Source organism: Eublepharis macularius, chromosome 5, assembly GCF_028583425.1.
Source record: "Eublepharis macularius isolate TG4126 chromosome 5, MPM_Emac_v1.0, whole genome shotgun sequence".
Taxonomy (NCBI): Eukaryota; Metazoa; Chordata; class Lepidosauria; order Squamata; family Eublepharidae; genus Eublepharis; species Eublepharis macularius.
Genome location: NC_072794.1, coordinates 109454463 through 109482307, shown reverse-complemented (window position 1 = coordinate 109482307; position 27845 = coordinate 109454463). Strand labels below are relative to the sequence as shown.

The following is a 27845-nucleotide window of genomic DNA, read 5'->3' as shown; positions in this document are numbered from 1 at the left end:
AAAAGAACCACAAACTGGCCCGGTTCGTGGTTCTCGAACCAGCGGTTCATGGAAGCTCCTTTCCACGAACTTCCAAACTGGTATGCTGGTTCATTTTGTTCGTTTTAAAAAGCAATGCCCGTTTTCGTGCCGCTGCAAAGCGGCACGGAATACCAACATGGCGGTGTGATATTGATTAAAGCATTTGCTATATGAAAGATATGCCTGTGAAGAAGTGATATCACAAAACGGGATGGGATAACATATGCCGGCAAACCCCATAGGTGTGGCACCTTTGCATCTTTGTCATCCTTCAAGCAACTTTACAGCTTTACATTACTGTTTCAGCAACTGTTAGACTCATTATGTCTGAGTGCCTGAGCACACCTGTATGAATGAATTGTCCTTATAGTATTCTTGTATACTGCTCCCACCATTTTGGATACAATTGTATTGAATGACTATATGATATTGACTGGTATACTTATTACTCATATATATTTATTGTTATGAAATTGAGCACCTTTTGCACTTCTTGCACTTTATATAAAGTTTATTTTGTCAAAATATTTTGTAATGTCTTTGTCTGGAAACTCCGGGAAGATTGCTGTTTGCCCCTGAAAACATGGCAGCTGCCATGTTCTTCCTCTCCCCCCCCCCCCCGTAGCCTGCAACCAGCTCCCCCAGGTAAGTCGGAGAGGTTATTTCTGAGAATTTATTTGTGTATCAGGAAATCCAAAAAACAGATCTCCAAATAAGCGATCAAAGGGTTGGATCCACCGGAGCGCCTCTATGGTCAGAAGGATTTCCAGCCAGAGCAATTACCCCTCCTGGTGTAGCCCAAAATGCTGTTCTAGGAACAGCAATTTGAAGAGGGTGGGTAGGCTGCAGTGGAAGGGGGAGGTGAGAAAATCATGCTGCAGAGATGGAAATCTGTCTGTTTATGGAAACATTCCAGTAGATCAAAGTCAGAGGCAGTGTAGTATATTTAGCTCTTAGGTCTAGAGGGAAAAGATCAAGTATTTAGTTACATTTTATGTATTTTATCAAAACCAACTTGTTCATCATACTATATAATGACAGCATGGTGTGTAATGATGACAGCCTTGCAACTTTTTACATTTTTTGTAATTACAATTACTTGGATCTTATAGTTCATAGTTGAATCTTTCCTGAATCCCCTGTCCCCCTCCCAGCAGCTCCCTATAACTCTTGGATGATTAATACTAATAATGGCATAAGAGACAGCTGTATGAAGAGGGGCATCAGGTAAAACTGTACCTCTTTTTTATTAATAGAAAGCTGTTTCTGCCATGCTTCCACCATGCTGCTTAAGTCAGAAGAATAGGAAGGTGGGAACAACTTCACCTGGTTCCCTTTCTGCATTTCAGCACCACTTGCTGTCTGGAATTTTGTCCATGAGGCTTCTCCCAACCCCAGCACCAGATTTGAGGTTTCTCAATAACAACATGGTAGTGTGATATTGATTAAAGCATTTGCTATATGAAAGATATGCCTGTGAAGAAGTGATATCACAAAACGGGATGGGATAACATATGCCGGCAAACCATGTAGGTGTGGCACCTTTGCATCTTTGCCATCCTTCAAGCAACTTTACAGCTTTACATTACTGTTTCAGCAACAGCTGGACTCATGTCTGAGTGCCTGAGAATACCTGTATAAATGAATTGTCCTTATAGTATTCTTGTATGCTGCTCCCATCATTTTGGATACAACTGTATTGAATGACTATACGGTATTGACTGGTATAATTATTACTCATGATATGTATTTATTGTTATAAAATTGAGTACCTTTTGCACTTGTTGCAACTTTATATAAAGTTTATTTTGTCATAATATTTCATAATACCTGTGACTGGAAACTCTGGGAAGATTGTGGTTTGTCTCTTGTTCTAAGTTTCTGGAGGAGCCCTCTTAGTGTTTCAGTTCATGTTTTCAGGGGCAGCAAGGCTCTTTGGAGGCTCACTGGGTGATTCCGCATGAGTGGTTTTCCGTGCTTTAGCTTCCAAATGACCTCGATTTTTCTTTGCCTTTCCACATGTGGGAAGGCGATCCTAGCAGCAGCTTCGAAGTCACTGCAAGTTTTGTCCGGTTTTTCTTCAACCTGCTTTGTCCATTCGCTGCAGATTAGGGCTCTTAATCGTGCAAAATTCTTTATCTGACAGTTCTCTCCACCCTTGCTCTTTTCTCTCACCCTTCAAATCAACTAAATTTGATTGGTCAATCACATTTTCTAAGCCACACCCACTACCATTTCCCTTCCCCTCTTGTTTCCTTCCTTTAAATTTTTTTTTAAAAAGTGTTGCAACGTTTCTACATGTCCATGCAGAAACATATCTGCAGAAACAGAATGCAGAACAAAATCTAAAGCACGCTGTAATGATTCCAAGTAAATGTGTGCATGTGTCTTTAAATGCTTGGTTTGAGCTAGGTGAAGAGTGGGGGTGAGAGAGGGAAGAGTGAGTGATGTGATTGGTTGATGACTGAGAGTGTGGGCGGAGTGAATGCAGTTTAGACTGACAGAGCAGAGAGAAAAGGTTTCAGTCAGAAGAAAGCAGGCTAGTTGTGTGCTGCCTGAGTATACTGAAGTGTTTATGAGAGAAATATAACCTGTGTGGAACCTGAACTGAGCATGTTTGTGAAAGGACACTCAGTCAGGGAAAGAGAGGCCAGCTGTGTGCTGCCTATATTTGAAGTATTTGTGAGAGAACTATTGAGTCTAGTGAAGGAGGCTAACTGTGTGTGAAGCCTTAAGAGAGATCTGTGTGAATGAGTTTATAGGAAGTAACTTTAAGAACTAAGAACTACTTTTATGAAACCAATACGCTTGTTGAAAAATAAACATTTATTTTGTTTTGTTATATCCCAGTGTAGCTGTCATTGCTATATCCCATTCATATCCTCAGGGCCACATAGAACCACGAAGGAGCCTGACACTTAAACACGTTACCAAAGGGGAAATTTGAATAAAATATTTTGGAATAATATATTCCTGGTGGCAGCAAACTACCCAGAGGGTGTAAGGGGAAGATTAAAAGAAAAATCTACCCCAAAGAAAGTACAGGTCATAACACACTCTGTCAGGAGTACAAGTGTGAGGTAGCTCATGACAGTTGTTCTGGCAATGCTCCTGCTTCCTGCCCTTTCTACCACCAGCTGGACTGAATATTTAGGGGCGATGCAAGCATCAAACCTCGGCACGTGGCCCAGAGTCTGTCATTTAGAACTGTTGAGGTGGCTAGGGAAACGAGTGTGGCCATCATGGAAGAATGTCAATAACCAACTCATTCCACGATAGTGGCGAGAAATGCTCTGACCTATCCTATGTGTTTGTTTGATGCAACATTTATGTAGCAACGTTTTTTTAAAAAATAAAAATAAAAATAAAATGGAGAAGACATGTCTGTCGATGTCCCCCACAAAACCCGACGAGGAATTGATTTTTATGTGAGCAAATGACGCACGATGGACTTGGAGCATGGGGAAATGGAATGTCAATGCGAAGCAACAGCATTAATGTGGAATCAGGGAGTGGTGGATTCGTAAGACTCCACTGCAGCACGACTGCTGAGAAAGTCCGATCAAACACGATCATGCAGAATAGCTCCATGATTCATCCTGCATTGCTGCAGTTCAAATCCCAGACCAGCCAGGGTGGGCTGGTCTGGGCTGTTGGAGGCAGAGAAAGGGCGACGGACCTGAGAGTTCCCTCTCAGATCTGCCACCAGCACTTATTAGAAGGTGCTGGCCTTGCCCCTCAGCACTTAGCTCATGGCTGGCTTTCCATCCAACCTTCCCTTGAGCCTTATCAATGGGACAATGTTTGCAATGTGCAGCTGTGGATGCATGTGTGGATGGTTGTACTTGCTTTCCTTTCATCACAACTTTGATGTAGGTGGTTTGGGCATTGGGCACAGATCTGTTTGAGGTAAACTGAAACTGAAGGTAAGTTTCTCTATTATGGGAATCCCCTTAAGGGATCTGGGAAATGAGGCATGGCACGTGCATGCCTAGCTCAGAGGCTGTCAAGGCAGCCTAAGTGGCAGGGGATCCACATATGTGGTATCCCATTAACTGTCATCCCATGCCCCCCCCCAAGCAGGGATCTGAGGGGCAGGGAGTCATCAGCTGGCAGGTGAGTCAGCTGATGCTGGGATCTGTGCCCTATGCAGCGCCAATGTTCTGTGAGCTGTAAATCAATAAGGTTGTGGCCTCTGTCAACTCCATTATGGTTGTCTGATGTGTTCTGTTGCCTTGCTCCCTTGCCACTCCTCCCCCATTGATGCTGGCCTGCAACACAGTGTTTCACATGTTCTGTGCAACGAAATTAAGTTAATCAAGTTACTATAATTTTTTATCTTTTAATTCTGTACTGTCTTTAGCTATTTATTCAGCTCTTTTACTGTTTTTGTATGATGTGACACACCTGCGTTTTCCCCCACTGCTTAAAATTAAACACACAGATATACACTTGTCACAATGCTGTAGAATAAGCTTTGTGCCTATCCATTTAAAACTTTAATTTGCTTTACTGGATTTGGCAGGAGTATAGCAATTATTGCACATTTTACTGTTGTGCCAGTGGAATATTCTAATTCTTTTCTTCTTCCTTCTAGAGATTTCTACCTTTTTTGTTACCACTCTCAAGTCAGATGATGGAACTTCATTACTACTGTTCATCATAAATATAGTACATTTCAAGCACTCAAAGCATCTCACATGTATGATCTCAGGATTCCTTTAAAGAGCCTCCTTATAAGGTAGTCTAGTATTATCCTTCTACAGCAGACAGAGAGACTGCAGATGGAGCTCATACAGCTCAAGAAAGAGATTAAGTTTAACTAGGGATTTCTCAATTCACTGCCACTATACAACAGTAAGACTTTCCTTACTCCAAAAATTTTATGACATATTCAAGAAGTTTAGTGCAGCCACAACAAAATTATAAGACTATGGAGATAATATGATGTGTAAAGCCGGAAGAGCTTCTGTCAAGCAGAATTTCTGTGCATAAGAAATCCAAGAACTGAATTAGATTTTCAAAGACATTATAGCAGTAAGCACAATTCAAGCAGGACATTTCTAATCCATCTCACTGCCACCAAAAATGAGATCACATGTTAAATTTATTTTCAGGTGTGTAGCTGTGTTGGTTTGTAGTACAAGATCAAGATTTGGAACAAGAAGCAACTCAAAGACCAACTAGATTTCCAGATTATAAGATTTTGATGAAGGGACTTTAGTATATCTTTGTGTACCCAGACATATGAATCCATGATCTATTTCTAACACTGAATTTATTACAATAAAGTAGTCACAGATCATGACTATAACTTTTTCCCTGAAAAGAAACTAAAGAATGAAGCAAAGTTCTCATTTTTGTATTTCCAAGTGTATTCTTTTCAAGTTAATACATGAACATTAGCTGCCACTATGCTCTTTAGTTATTGTTCCTTCCCAGGTGACAAAGTATACCTCTTGGCAGGCAGCCCATCAGAGTGACTGAAAACAGACTGTAAAACAGGGGTCACTGCCAAGTTAATGCTTCTGCAAGAGATAGAAAATCTGGACAGCTTCCCATGAACTTCTCTAGAGAAAGAACAAATTACCAATTGGTGAAAACAATGAAGTCTATAGAACACAGGGTCCATGTTACAGAGTTTCAACTTGCACACGATAAATCTTTATTCAAGGAATATATTTTGTACAGCACCAACCAAATAGGAAGGAACTGATTACACTAAAAGATCAACTTATTTTAGTTTTAAAAGCCCCCAGGGAAATCGTAAACTGATGCTATTATTAGTTTGTGCAAATGTGTGCAGCTATAATGTGCTAAAACAGAAACCAAGTGACCCAAAACAGATACATTCATAAAGTTTAAAACTGAAGGCTGATTAACTTGCCCAGCATCTTAGGAGACCTATTGTCTTGCTCGCATTGTGCAGGCTTAGATCATCTCAAATTAAACGGATGCATTGTTTTCAAAATGAAGCTACCACTTAGCACAAGGCCATATTCACAGGTTCAAGTTCATGGTTTGCACCCCAAACCAAATAGCCAAATAGTTCACTTGCATTGTATATCTGAAAAATTGAAAGAGTGCTAGTATGTAAAATTAATTTAAAATCCCCGAAAGCCTTAATTTCTCAAGACAGCTTAATGGGATGGCTCAATACCAAAACAACATATTACAAAAAAAAAAATAAAGCACAAAATCCAATAGCCAACAACCAATATAATCACCAATACAAACCAATATAAACCACCAACATAAATACCAATACAAAAACAGAACCAATCAAAAATCACAGCTAAATCCTAGCATATGAACCATGAAGAGAACCACAATCAGCAGGTACCCATAGATAAAATCGGAGATCATGGCTTTGTTTTCTAAATACTCATTTTGGATATCCATTCTCTACAGTAATATTACAGCAGCAGAAGTAACACAACTTCCCCTTGGACCGGCATCTTTAAGATCATCAGCCTAGAGTGAATGGGAACAGAGAAAGATGGGGAAGAATACAAACATGAAAGAAGGCTGCTATGAATGTCTAACATCCATCATAAAGAAGGTTCTAAACTACATTCCTATGCATTGCTAAAAAATGGATTGCCATCAATAATAACAACAACGATGCAATCATTGTGCCAAATCATTAAAAAAGCATCTCACATTTGCTAAGTGGGTTTTATGTTTCTCTTAAAGAAAAGGTTTTCTAGAAAAGGCTGTCCTTTACCTGGATGGTCCATCAGATCTTGGAAGCTAAGCAGGGTTGGCCCTGGTCAGTACATGGAGAGGAGACCACCAAGGAAGGCCAGGGTTGCTATGGAGAGGCAAACAATGGCAAACCACCCCAGAACATCTGTTGCATTGAAAACTGTATGAGGTAGCCTATGGAACTGGTACTCGTCGTAAATACACATGGAAAAAGCTAGATCCACGTTTCATGAGAAAGTAGCTCTGCACTGGAGAGCTATTAAGGATGAAGTTCATACCAATAAGAGGCTCAGCATCACATAGAGCTCTTTTTCAGCATATGCAGATAAGGCACTTCAGCAAACTGAATGAAAATATGACACAGCCACACTTCATCACTAGTTGGCCATTCTATGGCTGCCTCATCCCTCTGGGAAATGAAGTGCCCCACAGCCATTTGCCTGAGATTGACTAAGTTACCGAGTGCTTTCTTTCCCAGCAGTCAGGAAAGCAGTGATGAACCAAAGCAACTGTCATCTTCAACTCATTTCACTAGTTATCTTTATGTTTTCCTGATCTGGGAGCCCACAAGTCAATCCACTTCTAGTAGTCTAAATTTTTAAAAAAATACTTGGCTTTCCTGGTGAAGAAGAAAGAGAAAGACCTTTTTGTCTAACCCAACATAAAAAATTTGGCTATAAGGCTTAACATTCCAAAAACAGCAAAATAATTTGTTTAATTATGATTTTTAAAAACGTTTTGTCCTTTAACATTGGAAACTTCAACTCTGTATATCATGAGATCAGCAATGACAAACAACACAGTCTTAAAAGAAAAATATTACTTAAATGGCAGGTCAGTCAGTATAAAATAAGAAAAAAGTGGCTTAATTTAAACTTTGGGGACAGAACCGCTGATAGCTGTCACCAACAGAACAAACGACTTGCTGATAGCTACCAATATGCAAATACCTTGCAGCAGAATAGAGGACAAACAGACCTGCAAAGACTTGTGGGGGAGCATCTAATTTCCCCTTCCCCCAAATTTCTTCTTTCCCTTCCCTGAAAGTCTCCATCGCCTCTCCTTTTCCTGCTTCCTTCTTTCCTTCCCACTTATCAGCCATCCTACCTTTATCTAACCCTGTCTTCAGCCTGCCCTGGCAGCCTCTACCCAGCAAAACTATGTCCCAGTAGCATGATGCTAGCCACTGGATCGGGCTCAGCTGCATGGTGACAACCTCACGAGAGTTGTAAAAGGCACTTTCCCCCACATTTCTCCCCCCCTCTTCTTGGCAACCCCCATATCCTTCCCTTTTGCAGCTTCTTTCTCTTCTTTCCACCCACTAATCTACCTTTTAACTGCTCCCCCGTCTTCAGCTACAACCCCAGGGTGTTTGTTGTTGTGGGGATAACAATAGCATACTTTTAACCCATTCTGAGTGGGTGTTAAATCATCCTGAAGGGCAGTATATAAATCGAATGTTATTGTTGTTATTATTAATGTGAGCTGCTTTGGATTCTCATTCTCTAAAATAAAATGAGAACCCCCGCAATCACTCTGCTCACCCTCTCATATAGCAGCAGCAACAACTTCCATGACAGTGAATCAGTAGCAGAGGAGGGACATTCAAGAGATGTGGCAGAGGCTCCAACACAGCGGTCTCAGCATAGGGCTGCCAGGTCTCCTTTCCCTCCCGATGCGAGGGGGGTCTGGCCGTTACCATGCTGGTCTCCTCACGCAATTTTTGGTCCTGTGAAGTACAGGAGCATACTTGCTGCGAGAAGTGACATCATTGCTCTGTGGGGAGCGTGCCTGATGTGACCTGGCACAGGAGGTTTCTTGCCTCCGAGGCCCATTCCCTGGGGGCTTTCCCCCCTACCGGCTGGGTGAGTGGTGGTGAGGGACAGAGAGTCTGGGAACAGCAGATCCGCTGCCCACAATGGGGGACTGGAAGCCCTACCTCAGCGGCTGGCAAGGGAACAATAGGATCCTGTTCCTCCGTACCCACTCACTCACAGCACAGGTTCCAATGCAGTTGTCTGCACAAGCAGACATGTTAGAACCATTTATGTTTGGCCTGAAACAAGCAAGTCACGTGCAGGAAAATATTAGCAAGATCAAGTGCTTTGGGCTGGATCCCAACTTGCCAACATCAGAATCATGAATCTTTCTTGTGTGTGGGGACTGGATAGTTTATCCCAAGGCTCACAGGAGCCTGAGTTGGGAGGCTGCAATACGGACAGGGAAGAAGGTAAAATTTCTACCTTCTTCTGTAAATGAGGATGAGCTCATGTAAGAGTCAAGAAGGTTGATTTTTTGTCCCTGCTTCATTGCAGCCTCACAATCTGCATAGTGTTCCCCAATCCCAGAAACAACTTTTTCCAAGGTCAGAAAGCACTGCTGGGGTGGGAAAGAAATGCAGGGATGATCTCAGCCTCTTTTGCTGATGGGCTGCAGGATCTAACCCTTTATAAGGAAATCTAAAATGTTTATAATGGAAAGCTAAGTGCAAAATTCTTTGGATTCAATCAGTGCTGACAAAAGTAAAAGCAAGTTTAGGGGGGATAATTTTGGTAGCAACTGTTTTAAATTAAGAAAAAATTGCACATTCAAGTTAGGCACAACCTATCAATTCAAGCACAATGCTGTGCCTTTTATCAAGAGGGGTTGCCATGTTTGTCTGTAGCAGTAGAAAAGAGCAAGATACCTCAAGAAGTGAGCTCTGGTTCATGAAAGCTCATACCCTACAACAAATTTTGTTAGTCTTATAGGTACAACTGGACTATTGCTTTTTTCTACTGCTGTGCCTTTTGTTAACACCAATTTTGGGAGCACCTGTTTGAAGCACAACAAGATGACAAAAGGCCACACAGATCTGTGCCTAACAGAGCAGGGCCGTTTCCACACGGCTTACCTTATTCTGCAAAATAGCGAAATCTCGCGTGAAATCTCGTGAGAAGACGCTGTTATCGCGTCTTCTTGCGAGATTTCGCTATTTTGCAGAATAAGGTAAGCCGTGTGGAAACAGCCCAGTTTGTAAATCTTCCTTCAGAAGGGCATTCAGTGGACAACTTTGGGCCAAAATATCTGCTATGAGCTCCTTGGAGGAAAGGTGGGATAAAAAAGTGAGATTTTAAATAGCATTATGAAAAACTGTCTGATAAAGGAGACTAAAAACTGAGCAAGCAATTACATCAGTTCTATTGATGATGTTCAGCTTCTTACGTTTCTCATGGGAATGTCAATTTGTTCCTGCCACAGAAACACAGTCCTCAAGCACTGTGTTACCAGATTTTGCTTTCCAAATAAGAAATATGCTAGAGCAGCTGAAGTGCCAAAGCAGGTTCTGAAATGTGTGACTGAAATATAAGCAAACAGTAAAAAGGGCCAACACTGGTCTTCAGGTGAGACTTACACAGCCATAGTTTATGTAGATAAAACATTTATTCTTAATTACTCATGCATATCTTATTCCTAATTCTAAAAATATATCCAGGATGTAACCATATCAGACCATCTGAAAAGCAGCACAATTACTCCCCACCACCTTTTTCATCCCACCCTCAAGTGAGCTCTCTGGCCAACATGAAGGTCACATGGGGACAAAAAAATCCCTGAGCGGATACATCAGTAAGTGCCAACAATACAGAGGTCATGCAGTTACAATATAGTCATCTGTTTAGACTGATTTACAAGTGAATACAGCCCAAATATTAATTTCCATGTTACAATTCTATCATACTTTTCTCCTGAGTAACACATATCAAAGAGAAAGAAGAAACAACAAGAAGTAGATCCTATGAAACCATTCTGGTGGCTGCTAAAATTATTCTTCAGTTTTTAATCTGAATGTATGGACAGCTGAATACACTGCCGAAACAAGCCTTTGGCAGGCCTCCATGTTATGATCCTTAGGCAGAGTGGATGAAGACAGTGATCACCTGACATTCTGATTGGCCACTTTGTCCCCATGGTCCACGAGCTTTGTGGAGACTCTATACTATGCCACAAAGTTTTTTTTTTTAATCAAGAAAACTGATCCCTCCCCCCAAAAGATGAAGCATTGGAAGAAAATAGCTCTCTCACACACACTTTTTTCTGTTCCACAGGCAAAAATTCTAGCTCTGAAGAGAGAAGCTGAAGCTCTCCTCACTCCCTAGCAGGAAAAAGGAACTGAATCTTGAATCTTTTGTTTCTGGATAAGGTAATTGAGAGGGCAGTGGCTGAACAGCTCCATGTGCTCTTGGAGGATTCCTCTACCCTGGATCCATTTCCCCTTTGGGAAGCATGCCACCCTTTGGTGTGCGGCATCCTTTAGGGGGCGATTTTCTTCCTGATGTTAACATCTATATATGCCCCCTTGCCCAGGTGATCTACAGTTTTGGGCTGGGTTGCCACCAGTATGCTGATGACACCCAGCTCCATTTGTTGATGGATGGCCAACTGGACATTGCACCAGATACCCTGATCTGGGGTTTGGACACCGTGGCAACATAACTAAGAGTTGCTGAAAGTCAAATCCTCTGAAGATGGAGGTTCTGCATCTGGGCCATGCAATGATGAGTTCAGGGATCTGGCTCCCAACCCTTGACGGAATGCAGTTAATGCCTATGTTGATGGTAAAGAGTCTGAGCGTGATCCTGGATGTCACGCTTTCTATGGAGGCCCAGATTGTCTACATTTTTTTGTCTTCAGCAGGTCAGGCAGCTTGCACCCTCTCTCTTCTCCCAGGATTTATCTTTGGTGATCCATGCAATGGCCACCTCCAGGTTGGACTATTGTGGGCTGCCCTTGGGCCTGACCCAGAAATTGCAGCTGGTCCAGAATGCAGTGGCATGTATCCCTTACAGGGACACCGTTTAGGATACATATCCATTCAATACTATGTCAGCTGCACTGGCTCCCAGTTGAGTTCTGGATCCAGTTCATGGTTTTGGTTTTGACATTTAAGGGCCTTAACAGACTGGGACCAACATACCTACAGGATCACCTCTCCCAATATGCCTGCCGGAGGGTCTTGTGCTCTGCAGATAAGCAGTTGCTGGTGGTCCCTGGCCCAAGGGATGTTCGTCTAGCCCAACCAGGGCCAGAGCTTTTTTGGCTCTGGTGCCAGCCTGGTGGAACGTTCTTCCACTGGAGATCCAGACCTTGCTGGATTTGTTACAGTTTTGCAGGGCCTGTAAGATAGTTTTCCACCAGGTCTATGGCTGAGGTGTCGCAAGGTCTTTTTTTAGCTGGAATGCCCAAACGGCATTCTGGCACTCTTTAAAAAACCCACGTGACTGGTGTCAGGTATCTTTAAAAGGGCCTATTTTGGTCATTTTGGGCCCAGATCGAGCTGTGGCCGGGCAGGGGAGGGTTCCCCTGCCCAGCAGCAACCCAGTCCAGGCTGTTTCTGTCCCAATCCAGGCCGTTTTGGCCATTTGGGGCCCATTTAGTGCCCAAAACAGCCCAGATCGGGGCTGAAACAGCCCAGATTGGGGGAGGGTTCCCCTGCCAGCAGCTTCCCATTCCAGGCCATTTCAGCCCCAATCTGGGCTGTTTGGGCCCCATTTAGGGCCCCAAACAGCCAGGATTGGGCCTCTGCCAGGCGGGGAAAGAGTATTCCCGCCAGGCGGCAGCCCAATTCTGGTCATTTTGGGCCCAATTCAGGCCAGCATCAGGCCCCTAACAGGCAGAGGAAGACGTCCCTGCCCGGCAGAGATCCAATTCTGGCCATTTTGGGCCCAAAATGGCCAGGATTGGGCCCAAAATGGCCAGGATCAGATCTCTGCTGGGCGGTGGAACACTCCCCCACTCAGCAGCAGTTCAATCTTGGTGGTTTTGAGCTCCTTTGGGCCATTTTGGGCCCCAAATGGCCTGGATTGGGCCTCTGCCGGATGAGGGAACACTCCCCTGCCCCCCCCAGCTGCCTGATCCTGGCCATTTTGGGCCCAGTTCAGGCCAGAATTGGGCTGCTGCCCATCGGGGGAGTGCTCTCCCATGAAGCAGCAGCCCGTTCCAGGCTGATTCGGGCCATTTCTGGCCCCTTTTTGTCCCAATTTGGGCCCAAAATGGCCCGGATCAGGCCTAAATGGCCAGGTTGGCTCTACAGAGGAGTGCTCTCCCGTGTGACTGCCATGTTCTATCCTTGTTCTACCTATGCTCCTCCATGTTATGCCAGCCCAGCAGTGACTACTAGATCTGTCTTACTGCTTGCACTTTATGGCTTGTTACGGCCTTTTGGATCTGATGTATATGCCTTTTTACTTACTGATTTTATGTGATTTATTGTTGTTTGATCTGTATTTTAATCCTGTGTGATTTATTATTGTTGTGACCCGCCCTGAGCCTGCTTGCAGGGCGGGCGGGCTATACATGGAATAAAATGAAAAATTGAATAAAATAAAAAATGAAATAAAGAAACTGTTACCAAAAATATCAGTTGAATGGAGGAAGATTAGCACCTTGCACTGTAGTACATTTTTGAAGACTTTGCTGTCGGAAATATTCCATATATGAAATTACACAGTAAGTCACTTGAATAACAGTAAATTACATGTAAATGCAATTCTGTTTTACATTTATCCCAGCCTCAGACCAGAATATATGTGGAATATAAAATCAAATCTATGAAAACAGTACTTTCATTCTTTAAATTTTAACTCTCTCCCACTCTTCCCTCCCAAGATATTAGTCCTGATAACTGCTTAGCATTTGTACTCTAATGAATGCTCAAGATATCTTTGGTGCATGAGCTATTAAACACAGCATCCACCATAACAATAATGCCTCCACGTATCAAAACTGATGTTTCATCAGCACTTTTTCCTGTTGGGCCTGCAAAACTGCATAATGAAAACAACGGATTTTCTACCAAGTCTGTTTTTAATTTCAGGTGGGTAGCCATATTGGTCTGCACTTGATGACCAAGTTTCAAGTCCACTAGCACCTTAAAGACCAATAAGATTTCTCTGGGTACAAGCTTTCAAGAGAGAAGCTCTCTTCAGCAGATACCATTATCTGACAAAAGGAGTTTGATTTGAAAGCTTATATTCTGGAGCATCTTGTTGGTCTTTAAACTGCTACTGGACTTGAATCTTGCTCATCTGTTTGCAATGTTTCACTGCTTTTCCATTTTAGACAGATTCTGAGGCTATAAAAAAAGAAGAAAATAGTGCAGGCTTCTGAAATCCTACATATGTTTCACACTAGGTGTCATATTATGCTACCATTGTAAAAGTCAAATGTTTTATCCTAAGAGCTAAGTAGCATCAAGTACTTATTCACCAAGAAACTAACAATAATGCTCTATGCTCCCTGCTTCAACACACAGTGAAACGTCCAGGTGCAGCACTACCTGGTCTCACTTTGTACTCAATTTATTTACAGGTGTAGAATCAGAGCCCAGAACCACCACTTCTTGCATCAGGTACCTAAGGAAAGTAACTCAGTATGCCTCATTTTCAGTCAACTCTGAAGGACCATGCCTTTCTGTATGAACCTATGCTCCCCTCAGTAGCTCTTGCTTTCCTCTGGGAGCCTCTTTGGCCCAGTCTCATACTTTAAAGTCATCATTGGGCCCTTTGGAAAGATATGCCAGGCAGATTAGCTCATTTTTTGATAGTCATCAGGAAACTGTCAAATTTATAGGATTGACTGCCTTTGTTGTTGATGTGCTAATTATTGCAGTGGGGAAGTGTAATTAAGATTCTGATTGGGGTGTCATTTTATATGTTGTTTTGACATTTCACTATAATTCATGGGAAAGACAGTAAAGAAACATTTTAAATAAATACATCTTGCTGCTCTTCAGCTCCATCTGTGACCCACTCCTTGCACTTCAAAACTAGCTGAGAAGTCATTTTTTCAAGGCATGAGATATTTCTAGCTACAGAAAACTAGCTTTTATTATACTCATGACAGCCTATTCACTGTAATCAAGACTAATTGTTTTTTAAAACTGTATCATATGTTTTGCTGTTGCAAAGTGGGGGGGGGGGATGAAAAAAGGATGCGCTGTGAAATATATACCTGAATTCTTAGACGATCCATGACACTAACATATTGAACTATTCTCCCTGAACACTTTTACAACCTTACCAATCAAATATATTTAAGAGAGGACTTACTCCAAGTCCCACAATTCCAACAAGAGAACTGGGATTAGATCAGGGCCGTTCCTGCCAGTCATTAGTGTAAATCATGGAAAGACAGCCAGAATTAGACCGTAGCACATAGCTTCCTGTACTGTACTGAGGAAAAACAGTTAAGGTTTTATTATTTCTAAGTAGTAGTTCTGTTTCACAGTACAGTGCTCTGGATACCCTCCTGTCCACATCCTCCAGGTACTATAGATAAAACCATGGAAAAGAGCAACTCACCCACAAAAAGAATCAACAGCCAAAGAAACAGCCACTGAGCTTTTTATCACCATACATATGCTGGTAACATCAGAAGAGAGCAGACGAGGTTGGGTTGTACACTACTCTATTGCTCCGCCTCTGCAAGTGTCATCTGCTCCGAATGTTTATTGAATTGCTGGCCAACAAAACAGCTCAGACAACTTACAACTGCACTCAAATTCTTTGCTCTTTCTCAGTACACTTTTAGAACAGCATTGCACATGAAGTGCTGCTCCAGCCAAGTGAACAGAGCACCAATGAAAAGCCAGTGATTGTGTTTACTGCCAATTATTCAGACACATGTGATGACGGGCTGCAAAAATCTTCCTCTTTTGATTGGAAGCAGCAGCCTTTCCAGCATGACTCAGAGCTTGTATACGTATTCGGGCTTTTTTTTTTCAGATTTACAGACTTCCCAAGAATAGCCTTTGAAGTAAAAATCAGAGAAGTAAAACTGTCTGAAGCTGCTTTCTCACCACGAAGTCACATAGGCATTGCACCACTCCCTGCTGATGCACCAAAACCTCAGCAAGGCCACAAGCATGATAAGCAGGCAAGTTTCAAAACAAGCCCTCCCGTTTCCTCTCATTCAGACGCACTATAAGGCTTGTAGACTTCTCACAACTACAAAAATGAACCAGCAGTAAGGGAATGCAACTCTGAATAAAACCAGTGATCACAGACAGGAACCAGACTGCATTGTATGAACGTAATTTGTTCTTGCCCCTTTCACCGGAAGAGTTTTTAAGTTTTACATGGTGGAAAGTGCTGTCAAGTTGCAACCGACTTATGGCAACCCTGTAGTGTTTTCTGGTCAAACATATTTAAACTATAACAGGATTGTGATTATTCCAGAGACTTTAGGATCCAACTATATGCTCTTTTCTAATGCTTCCTCTCCAGCAAGTCCTGGACAACAAACATGTATGGCATGGGGGTAGGGGGAGAGAAATCTTCTGAACTTTACAATCTTACTTTGAAGAGTCTTATCAAGCATCTTGTTGGCTATGAGCAAGTCAACTGACCTCTTCTCTGTGCCTCTGTTTCCATACCAGATTGATTCAGTCAGGATAAGAGGGATTATTATATTGTGACCCTTGCTACATCTGGGCAAATGCTACAATGTTCTGGGCCCAACCCACCATTTACATGAGAAGGCTGAGGTGAACAACAACCCTGAACACATGGAGAAAAGGATCCTGATAAACCTTACCCATACCCTTTGACTTACCATATCGAGGACAGATGGCAGCAGCCAGCTAGACTGGCAAATCTTGGCCATTCTGTAACCAGCTATTTCAGAAGCAAACTATGCAGCTCAAGTCAGGTTTCTCCTCCTCCATCCAAGCCAAAATATGGTAAGGGGGGGGGAGAAGGAATCTCCCTGCAGACTCCGTTCCCACAGGTTTGCCCCAACCGAGCAGGGCAACTGGCCTGTATAGAACTTGCAAGGCTAGATGGTCTGATGGGGAGAAGCAGCTGGGAGGGGGGGGGGGCTCAAAAGCTTCTTATCGCCATGGGAGAAATCAACCTGAGTTAGGCATGGGGGAGCGTTATTTTTGGAGTAAAAACAGGTCTCAGTGGACTGGACATTGGTGCAGGCAGGGCAACATTTATACCTGTCCTTGTGCATTTTATATGGAAACTTCTCCAACTGGGAACTCTGATGTCCCACGATTTAGTCAACATGAGAATGAAGTCTAGTTTTATGTCCTCTCCACCTTACATTTGAAAAATATGCTCAAGATTTCTCATACAATTTTCAGCAAGAAAGTACTGCCCTAGAAACAAAAAAATTAATATTAGAGTCCTAGAGGAAGTATGCTAGGGGAGAAATGCATACCATTTTCTCCTTAGAAAAAGTGCCACAGGGTTGAGAGATCAAAAATAAACTTATCAGTTAATAGTCATGGAACTGTAATTTTTAAATGAAACCAATCTAGTTAGAGCATCTTCCAAAATAAAGCTAACAATACGTTCCCATCAGTATAAGAGAAGCTCTTCCCTACTTCAGGAAATGTGGCTGAAAGTTCTTTCCTAACAAGAAGCATTAGAAAACACAAGTAACCAAATGATCCAACTCACTGATTTATACAGATAAGGATACACATGTATCCTGATTGGAAGGGGGAGATACTTTGGTGAGAGTGACTTGGGGATGGAAATTGGCCAGTGGCAAAAAAGTAAAGCAACTACTTATCTATCTCTTCTCCATTCAAAAGCACAACACCGCAAGGCTGCTGTTCATTTAAAGGTACTGGACTTTTTTACATGACCTAACGTGCAATGTCTGGTTTGCCCCTAATTATTCTGTTACCAAACCGGAGACTACAGTATACAATATTCAATACTTATCTTGTAAAGTATATATTGTGCAAAAGTGCAAAGTGCAAAAACATACATCCAGTCAATAAATTAATAATAAATAAATACATGCAATGACTATTAACTGTCCCAAGTCTGTCTGTCCAATTTCCACAAATTAATTCAACTCTAATGAGTCGTCCAACGGGGAAGAAAGCAGAGTACTAGAAGGTGCATATCCTAGTGGGTGATCAACAGTCCAAGATGGAAATAAAGGTGCCAAGGGGCATGTTTGCCGACGGGCTTTAGCCTGCAATTTTCAATTCCCGTTTCATGATCTACTTCTTCCTGGGCAGCTTATAATGGACTGGAATAAAACATTTGATACAATAATTACAGTATAAAAATATATATAAGTACAATAATTACAGCATGAAGAGTTAAGATAAAGTTACAAAGTAAAAGTCGATGTTAACAATAATTTACTTACTCGCTAGTCACCAGTCACCAGCGTTCCTACTCCCACAACACTCCAATGGACAGTAAAATTAACAGACCGTGACGTGCTAAACAAAATCCTCTATATGAAAAGCCGAAAAGTCACATGCTTCTAAACTCGCCATTTCTAAAAGGGAACTCACCCTGTTACCTATTCATAAAACCTAATGTTATGTGGCCCTAGATAAAATATAGTGGAGAACATACACTAAATCACTCTACCCAACAAAGCAGGAAAGGTCCATTTCGTTGTTCAGACCTTGCGGGGCCAGAGATTTCAATTCAAAAATCCATTTCATCTCCAACTGCAACAATTTCTTGGAGCAGTCGGAGACGGACGCGTCAGCAACCACGTCTAGCCCCGAGATCTTAAATTCCTTTATCTCTTCTCCATTCTAAAGCACAACACTGCGAGGCTGCTGTTCATTTAAAGGTACTGGACTTTTTTACATGACCTAACGTGCAATGTCTGGTTTGCCCCTAATTATTCTGTGACTGCCCATTACAGACTTAGGCTAACTGACAAGAACAGTGCATCACAGACCCAGAAAAATAGAACTTCCAAAGAAAAGCATTGATTATTATGGTTTGCTGACCATTTTATACTGTACAACTAATATGAAGGTTTGGTTATCACAGACTGCAACTAAGGTGATCATAGCCTGTGCCTGGACTGTGTTCCTAAATGACAGCTGTCTTCCTAAATAACAGTCTGCTCCTCCATTAAAAACAACAAATTGTACAAAAAAATCATATGTCACGAAAAAGGAGACTAGCTTAGAAAAAGAGAGAAGGCCACATGCAAGTATTTTTGTGTGGAAACATTCCACCATGTGAGCCCCCCTGGCAACACAGAAATAACAGAGATCAGAGCAGACGACCCCTCCAAGTAGTAAAAGCATACAATCATTATTTATTTTAGTTATTTATGTCATTTATAGTCCGCCTTTCTCACTGAGACTCAAGGCAGATTATGTAGTGTGAGATTAGTACAATCAGTAGTAAGGACAAGGGTAGGCATTTCCATACAGTATCAAGGACATTTCCATAAACAATGTCATAGGGTAAATGAATACAAGTTTACAAAGACATAGCACTAGCAAGGATCCAATACGGGATTGAAGAACTGCTGAAACAGGACACAATTCTAGGACTCATGTTAGACAACATGAAGCACAAGTAGTATATAGGAGTACATATTTAATGCCAATAACTCTATAAATAGCACATTTCAAGTGAGAGCAAGTGTTCATTATATATCAAAACCTGAAATGACTTTCCACAGGGAAGAAGGATGACAAATAGATGCACAAGGGTATGTGGCTTCCAAACCTGTATTAAAGCATGCCTACCTAGCATAAGACAAAATAATAGCTACATCAGACACATAAGAACTTGTAAACTTCACTTTGCACTAATAGTGCTGGATATAATTTTTTTTAATACAGATACATATCAACATGCACCCAGTTAGTGAGCAAAACATAGCAGAAATTACTAAAGCCCATAGGAATAGTCTATTGATACTGGCATCCAGAGTTCCTAGAAATAACTACAATTAATATGTTTAAGGTAGTATGATAGGACTGATTTCATGCAGAAATATTATTTATTTCTGTAAGGTTCCTTGAACTCCATTCTGACAATAGGGAAATTAAAAATTAAAAAGAACAAATACTTTGGAGCATAAAATGAACAAATGAACTCTTAAGTTCCCTTGATTTCATCAGGACTTACTTCCAAGTAAGTATGACACAGATGTCCAAAAAAGAATTAGCCAAAAGCCAAGGGCAATTAAAAATAGGAACAAAGAGTTAGAAATCCAGTGTCCTTTTGTTCAGGTTGAATCCAGAAATAGTTATCTGCTAGTGCTAGGCATTTCTGCTAGCAGATCAGAGGAGTAATTTCGCTGATTCGTTCTCCCGCAGCAACACCCTGTTTTGTTTCCATACTGCCTCCCAAAAGCAGAATTTCAGGGCTCTCAAGAAACAACAGAAGTTCTAACACCAGTTCTTATTAATAAGTGGACTGATACAAAGATGATATAAAATGTGCTTTATGCATTACACTGTTTGGAAGGTAGACAAAAAAAGTATCCATGATTGGTTATATATATGATGTAGGTATATAAGAGAAACTTGTGCTGCCATTCAAACATTAGAAGACATACATTGTGGAAATTAATCTTCACACTGGAAAAATGTCCTAAAATAAACTGGTTACATTGATAGTATCTCATTTTCAAAAGCAGCACAAAATCCTTCTATACATTCCATAAGGATGTGGGGATTAAAAGCAAGCATATGATGAATTGAACAGTCAGCTGTGCCAATATTTAAGAAACCTGAATCCAATACAGCAAACATCTGTATTTAGATTTACGTTCTGAGTAAATAACTCACTTCCCCCCCCCCGCTACTAATCTAGGACTATGCAACTAATACTGTTAACAATAAATCCATATGGTACTGCAGAAGCAGGACTATTACAAAATTTACATTTACAAAAGATTTCAGTTCGATTTCACATGCACTGATTTATCCTACTCAATCTTAAATTACAGAACAGGGTTTTTAAAAGTGATTGACTGATGGACAGAGTTGTTGCCTAATTCTCCTATGCTGGATCCATATTTTTAAGATGTTTGTGCTTGTATATATTAACAGCTGCTGTCATTCCTGAGGCAGAAAGATGGAATGTATATTTTTGAAGGCAGAAAAATAAATGAACTGATGATACATGGTAGCATATATTGCAAATCAGGGGAAGCTCTAGGTTGACACAGATGAGACATACATAGCACAAGGCATCATGAACCATAGGACCTGCGTCCTTCATTCAGACATTATTTCACACAATGCTGGTTTAACATTGATGTCCTGAATAGACATGGGCACAAATCGAAATATGAAGCAAATTTTGTCATGAAAGGGGTCATTTCGTGTATCATGAAACAGTGTTTTGCGGGGCCGTGGTTATCATGGAATTCACGAATTTTTGGCCTGTTTCATTAGCTTCGTGAACGATTCACAATTACAGACAGGCTGGTGCCGATCCATTGATTCCCTAGGCAACAATGGGCCCAGACCTTTTGTTGCCCGACTTACCCTCGATCGGCAGCTCTCCTAGCAATCTGGAGCCCATTTAGAGTCCAAAATGGCCTGGATCGGGGTCAAAACAGCCAAGATCAGTCCAGTGCCAGACCCCCGCCCAGCAGCGGCCTGTTCTAGGCCAGTTAGGCCCTGATCCAGGCCATTACAGGGCCGTTCTTGCCATTTTAGGCTCATTTAGGGCCCCAAACAGCCAGGATCGGGGCCAAAAAGGCCAGGATGGGGCCACTGCCCTCCCCCACCCGGCAGCAGCCGGATCCTGGCTGTTTCAGGCCCGATTCTGGCCATTTGGGGCCTGAATTGGGGCCCAAAATGGCTTAAAGGGGCCCAAAACTTCAGTAAACTTCACTCAGTAAACTTTACTGAGCAGAGTATAATAATGAACAACAGCTTGGTCATTCAGTGAAAAAAAGATACAATATGTTATGGTAACAGAAAATCTGAAAAACAAGAATAAAGCCAAGCAGAGATGAAATCTTTCTGAAACAAAGCATAACTAATTTACATGGCATGTTTAGCAACATGGAAAACTCCCTAGTAGGCACATGTCTAGATCAGCAAAAAGTGCCCAATAGCACAGCATATAGTCCCTGTCCCTACCAATGCATCTTTTGAGCTACTTCTTACAACACAGCTCTATAGGGTAGAAAGCCCTCCTGAATAATTGTTTAGAATAGTTTGCGGGAAAGCTAGGAGAATGGGAGCTTTCCTGACTTTCTCGAGCACATCACTCCATAAGGTGGGGGCTACCAGAGAAAGTACATGTATGGGCAGCTGTAGATTTTGCCCAAATGCAGGACAGTATCTGCAGAAGGCCCTATCCAGATGAGGAAACTGAACATAAGGGGAAAAGCAGTTGCACAGATATGAGGAGCCAAGGCCATGAAGGGTTTTGAATGTGATAGTCATTACCTTGAGTTGAACCTGGTAACTGATGGGAAACCAAGGGAGCGACTGCAGAATGGGAGTGATATGCATGTTTTGTGTAGCTCCTGATAGTAAATGACCTTCAGTGTTCTGTATCAGCTGGAGTCTCCGAGTCAACTTTTAGGAGCAGTCTATGCAGAGTGCATTACAATAGTCTAGTCTCAATGTTCCTGTGCCATGAATCCAGGTGGCCAGCTGTGTCAAGGTAGGAGTTTATTTTCCAGGCTAGTCCGAGTTGGGAGAAGCCCATTTTTGCAGCTGCATTTAATTGCTTCTCGAGCAGCAGCACTGGATCTAGAACAAACCCTAGGCTTTTAACTGAACCCTATCAAAGGCTGGAAGCGCGATGTCCTTCAAGATCTCTGCTTTTCCATCCAACCAACATCATTTCCATGTTGTCTGGGTTCAATTTAAATTTGTTTGCTTTCAGCCACTTGACAACAGCTGTCAAGCAGTGACTCTAACTCTATTGCATCACCAGGGGATTTGGATAACAAGATATAGGGTGTCGTGCATATTGATGGCATCCAATTTCATAGCTACAAATGAGTTCTCCTAAAGGCTTTACACAGAGATTGAATAACACAGGAGATAAGACTGCGCCTTGTGGAAGCCACAAAATAACTCCCACACTGAGGATAGCTGGTCTTCAATAGCAACCTTTTGAGTTTGTCCCATGAGGAATTATTTAAACAAGTCCAAGTTGCATCCCCTGATACCTACTTCTGCCTCCAAACCCCTCAGTAGAATGGAGTGATCTACTGTGTCAAAGGCTGCAGACAGATCCAGGAGAAACAACAATGTAGCATGGCCTTTGTCTATATTCAGTTGGAGGTCATCAACTAGGGACACCAGAGCCATCACCGTCCCATGGCCTGGTCTAAAATTCTTTCTTTTCTATTACTGTTCATTTGACCCAGTGGTCCCGAACAGCCACTGAGAGTTTCTATTTAAGCAATTAATAGAAAACTACCCATCTAATGTTAAGGTTTATGCAGCTGCTTTGGAATGTTTCCATATTTCTACAATGGCAGCCAAAAATCTAGCAACCCTATATGTAACCCATCCATCTTTATTACTTTGGGATCAGTAGCCTAGAAGTCTCAGCAGATGGAGAAGCAAAATCCTTACTAATTGGGGAGAAAATCAGCTCCTGTCTGAGTTTTAAAAATTCAGGACAGCATAAGAGTACATGGTTAATAAATTCAATGCGATTAAAATTGCAATTGCATGTTCTTTCTATGGAATACCAGCATATCTTCCTGAGACGACTGCAGATAGTAAAGCATTATGATGTGCCGACAACATAAAGGCGCATCTATATTTAGGATATGTTAAATCACAAAAATTTGTTGGAATACGAACTAGTAGGGAAATATCAACTGTGAAGGCTGAGCAAACTCTTCTTGACCTTATTGATGTACTTTTAGTAATCCAGATGTTTCAAACGAATCTCAGTCAGATGTCTTAGCTCATCAAGATTTACTCTCTCCATCAGTTATGTTGAAATCTCTAGGCATATTAGCTTATAATGCACCGATTTATCCCAGTTGCTCTTATGATTGTCTAATTAAATATGACCAAGCAAACTTAACTCCAGATTTGACTGCAGGATCTTTAGCTTTAAATTAAATCCTCTCCTCCATGCCCTAGCTTCATAAGAGATTTCACCCACTTTAGCTCTTAGAACAACTCTGGCCACATGTTGGAACAGGCTTCCTCGAGAAGCAGTGGACTCTCTTTCACTGGAGGTCTTCAAGCAGAAATTGGATGTCAAGGATACGACAGCTGCTTTTTCCTGCATTGAGGAGGTTCAATTAGACAACCTTTGTAGTCCCTTCTAACTCTAATACTGTATATGACTCCAGGGCATGCCACTACAACTGAGCCAAGCCAGGTTGTGATTACTTACAGTCTATATATTTAAACAAAATTCAAACTTCAGTCATCTGAAATAAACTCACTTCAAATTAACATATATGTTGGAAAGTGACAAACATCTATAAGACATTACCAGACTGAGAAGTGAAAAAAGTCTACCCCTTCAGTTGCTGCATGTGGAATTAGGACAGACAATTCAGCTAATAAACACAAAGCAGTCAATACTGTCAAGAAGAGCTAGTTTTGTCCTGTGCTGATGAGATACTGTTTCACGGCAGACAACGGCTGGGCCAAGGTCTTCCCACTTGGCCCCAAACATGGTTATATATGTAATATTTTTATATCCTCTCTCTCTCTTACGCTCAGGCTGGCTCACAACAATACAAGAATTAGCCTCCAATCTGTTCAACTTAACTTCCTTCTCCAGAACAACTAGGGCCCTTGCATCCCACCAACTGCGAACAGCACTAGAAAGTCTACCAGAACTCTGCCCTTACACATTTCAGAGCTCATTACTATTTCCTTTGTCTTGGTATATGGACAAAGTGAGAGGCCAATGTACATAATAAAAGGAAAGGCTTTCCCAAAACTATTATTGCAGTTCATGTTGCGGAGTTAAAAAGTTAAAGAGCTCTTTGGCTCATCCCATTGGTTCACATTTTTGTGAGCTAAGTCATGGGCAACATTACTGGGACTTCCTCACTCAATCGAAAGCACAATTACTGTTAAAAATTAGTTGCTAAGCAGGATCAAAGAGAGTGAAAAGATCTTCTTTTCAGGCTTTTGCATAGTCTGATAGTAAAAGGACACTCACTTTGATGGCTGGTGGCTACTTCAAGCTACCTGAAACAAGTAGCATGAATAAAGCCAACAAAAGAGAAAGAGAGGGTGAGTTTTTGCAGTTGGCTAGCAAGAAACAGCATTGAGGCCCTTGTCCTTTGGTGATGCATTTGGACTTCATTGTTTAATAACCCCTCCCTCTGGCCAATTTATAAATAAACTAGTATCACCAAAACATTAAGTTTTCAATTTTCTTTCCTCACAATGGAACTCATTCTGTAAATGATCAAACTGAACACATAAAGTTGCCCCAATTAATTCTCCCCACGAAGACTCTCCAAGCACTCTCCAGACAGTTTAGTACATTTGAATCAGATGATCATTTTTCAAACTTGCATTCAGTCTCAGAATGAATTCACACTGAAGCAAAAACATCTGACTGTAGACAATATTTCTGAAGAATTTCTAACAGGCAAAAGTGATGAGAGCTACTGTACAAAACTATGTGGTGGAAGAACCAGGAACTGCTAAGACAAATACAATTCAATTTCAATTGGACAGAATTAAGCTACTTATTATTTAATTTTGTTGTTATATCAATAAAATTACTAGCATTGCAACTCTAAGTAGGTCTGTTAGTAGGTCTATTCAGAATCCTAATGAAGTCTACTCAACAGAGCTTATTTGAAGACAAGTGATCTTCAAATTGCATTGTTAAAGAGTAGACTGTAAGCTCTCTAGGAACCGAAAAGAACCAAGTGGGAACCACTATGGTACACTCAGTATGAACAGATGGCAATAAGATATGAATCCAGTAAAATAAAACATAATAAATCAGGTGCTAGTGGAGCATAAACTATCAAAAAATCCAACATTGACTGAACAGAATACCCAAAATACAATGTAAATCATCTCTTATTTTTCAAAACACAAAGCAATTTTTCAGAAGCAGAGAAGTCCATTGCACTTGGAAAACTGAAACAGCCTTTTGCACATGCTCAAGACATTTTCTTAATGAAAAGGGGGTTGCAATTCTTCTCCTGGCATGTTACTGAGAGATTACATATATCTTATTCAAAGTATTCCGGAGACTGTGGAAAGCTAAAAGGAAGCATTTCACAGAGTCAGGGAAGCCACCCCAAACCAACCAGCAACCCCAACGATTCCCACATCACTTAACACTTAATCCAACTCTAGGACAACACCCTCAATCACAGAAAGTCACTAGAAAGTTGTCAAACAACTCACGCCCCAACTACATTGAACTCCAGGAACCAGTTACTGTTAAAAAACCTTCTAAAACAGGCACTCTGGAAAATAAAAATATTTTGAATCCTGACATATTCTGAATTTTTTTTAAAAAAAAACCATACACTCCATACTTCCCAAGCAATAATGGCTTCACATTTTGAAATGTATCATGAATATCTGTCAAAAAAATGCTTCTATACCCAAAACTCCGTGGAAACAATTCCCCCCCCCCCCCATTTACCTTTGATTTTGCAGTGTACTCTGTCCTCAGGGTAACACTACAAACAAGCAAAAGTTCAGTGAGTACCATTAACGAGACTGGCAATACTGGAATTGGAATCTCTGGAGACATTCAGACTACAAGGAAATGAAGCTACTACCAGAGTCACCACAAAAAAGAAATACGAAATGGGTCACAGCAGCAAGATAGTATTCATGGTTTATTAACTTACAACAGAAATTTCCTCTTTGCATTATTTGTTTAAGCCGTTTTGAATCTTTACAAGAAAAGCGGTGATTAAACTTTCGAAGGGAATAAATACAGCATCTCTCTGTCTCTGGAAAGCTCATACCCTGAAAATCTTATTGGGTCTTTAAGGTGCCCCTCGACTCAAATCCTGCTGCCTCGCTCTTAAGGCGTCAGAACTCAGGACGAGAATGACGGCTGGAAAGACCTACAGCGCTCTTCTCCCATAACGCTTCATTGACAGCAGCTGCGCTTTGGTCGTTCTTCTACTGCTATTTATACGGTTGACTTTTTGCCTCCACACGGCCTCCTCCTGACACGGGACAGACCTTCCCGTTAGATCCTCCCCTCATGCGCCCCCCCCCCCCTTTCGGGAAGAGGAAGAGCGAATTCCCGTCTCAACCTCCCTTCACTGGGGACGCTGCGCTCCCCCAGCCAAGCGGGGTCTGTCACTCCTGGCAACGCCCCAAGCGCGCACCCCGCACCTCACCTGCCGTCGATGGAGCGCGCACGCTCCCCCGCCGCACTCGGCACAGAACTTTTATCATTGGAAAACCCCCAGCCGGCCCCAACTGCAGCAAGCACTACTCTCTCCCCACTGCGTCACGCGTGCTTACTTTAACGTCACCGCGCACTTCAGCGCTATTGGCCAACCCTCAGCTTGAGGCGGTCTTAGCATATTTTCCCGACGACTGCCCGAGGCCGCCCCAGTCCATGTATCGTCTTTCCGCGGCGAGAACGCCCTCTGGTGGTCGTCCAGCGAATGCGGATTGTTTGGCAGAAGGCCGAGCGCAGGGATCAGAGAGTGGGTTGGGGTGAGGTGGTTGTTCAGGCTGGGGGAAAGATACCGGGCTCTTCGCCTGAGCATAATCGGCTCCAAACCGTTTCGTTGACAGGTGAAAACAGGGAGAGACGTTGGGCTAGTGCGAAAAAGAGTAAGCCAGCCTCGGCCGAAGGACTGCATAGCCCAGGAATTTTCGTCCAAATTATGCATATGCCCCATATAGAAAGCATTGTTTGGGTAATATAAAGCAAAATCTAGAGCTTCGGAGAGATCGTGTACTAGGATCTATGCGGCGGAAACCATCTATATACAGTAGGAAGGATTTTGTATGAGAATATAAGACTAACCGTGCTGGATCAGACCAATAGTCCAGTATCCCATTTTCCAGAGTGACCAACTAGAAGCATCTAAAGCACAGAGGCCAAAACCTTTGTTGCTGTGCACTAATGCATAAAAAGGCATTCTGCCTCTAACGGGTTAATGGACCGACCCTCCACAGTTCTGACTCTTAAAGTTATGTCAGCTACAGGCCTCACAAACATCCGTTGGAATGTTAATTATGAGTTGTGTGAGGAACTAGTTTCTTTTGCCTGTCCCAAATTTACAACCCATTAAGTTCATTGGGCGTCCCCAAATTCTAAGGTTTTGGAAAGTGCAGAAGTTCTCTTTACCCAAGTGCTCCACACCATGCACCCTTATATCTAACAGCCAAGAGCTAGCTATAATCTATAAACAAATTCATACACTAGAGC

At 41.9% G+C, this 27845-nt stretch overlaps 1 protein-coding gene across 4 annotated transcripts in view; it reads right to left on the bottom strand.

Annotated features, from left to right (window-relative positions):
* The window catches only part of PPARD (peroxisome proliferator activated receptor delta), a 78818-nt gene extending 51960 nt beyond the window's left edge, over nucleotides 1-26858 (bottom strand). For 2 of the 4 annotated variants that reach the window (XM_054980722.1, XM_054980725.1), the window contains exon 1: nucleotides 26800-26858. The gene's annotated coding sequence lies outside the window, so the exon portion shown is untranslated. Of the gene's footprint in view, nucleotides 1-15071; nucleotides 15134-26084; nucleotides 26122-26799 lie in introns of those variants that run through there. The other 2 variants (XM_054980723.1, XM_054980724.1) reach the window with 2 other exon arrangements.
* Between the last annotated feature and the right edge of the window lie 987 nt (nucleotides 26859-27845).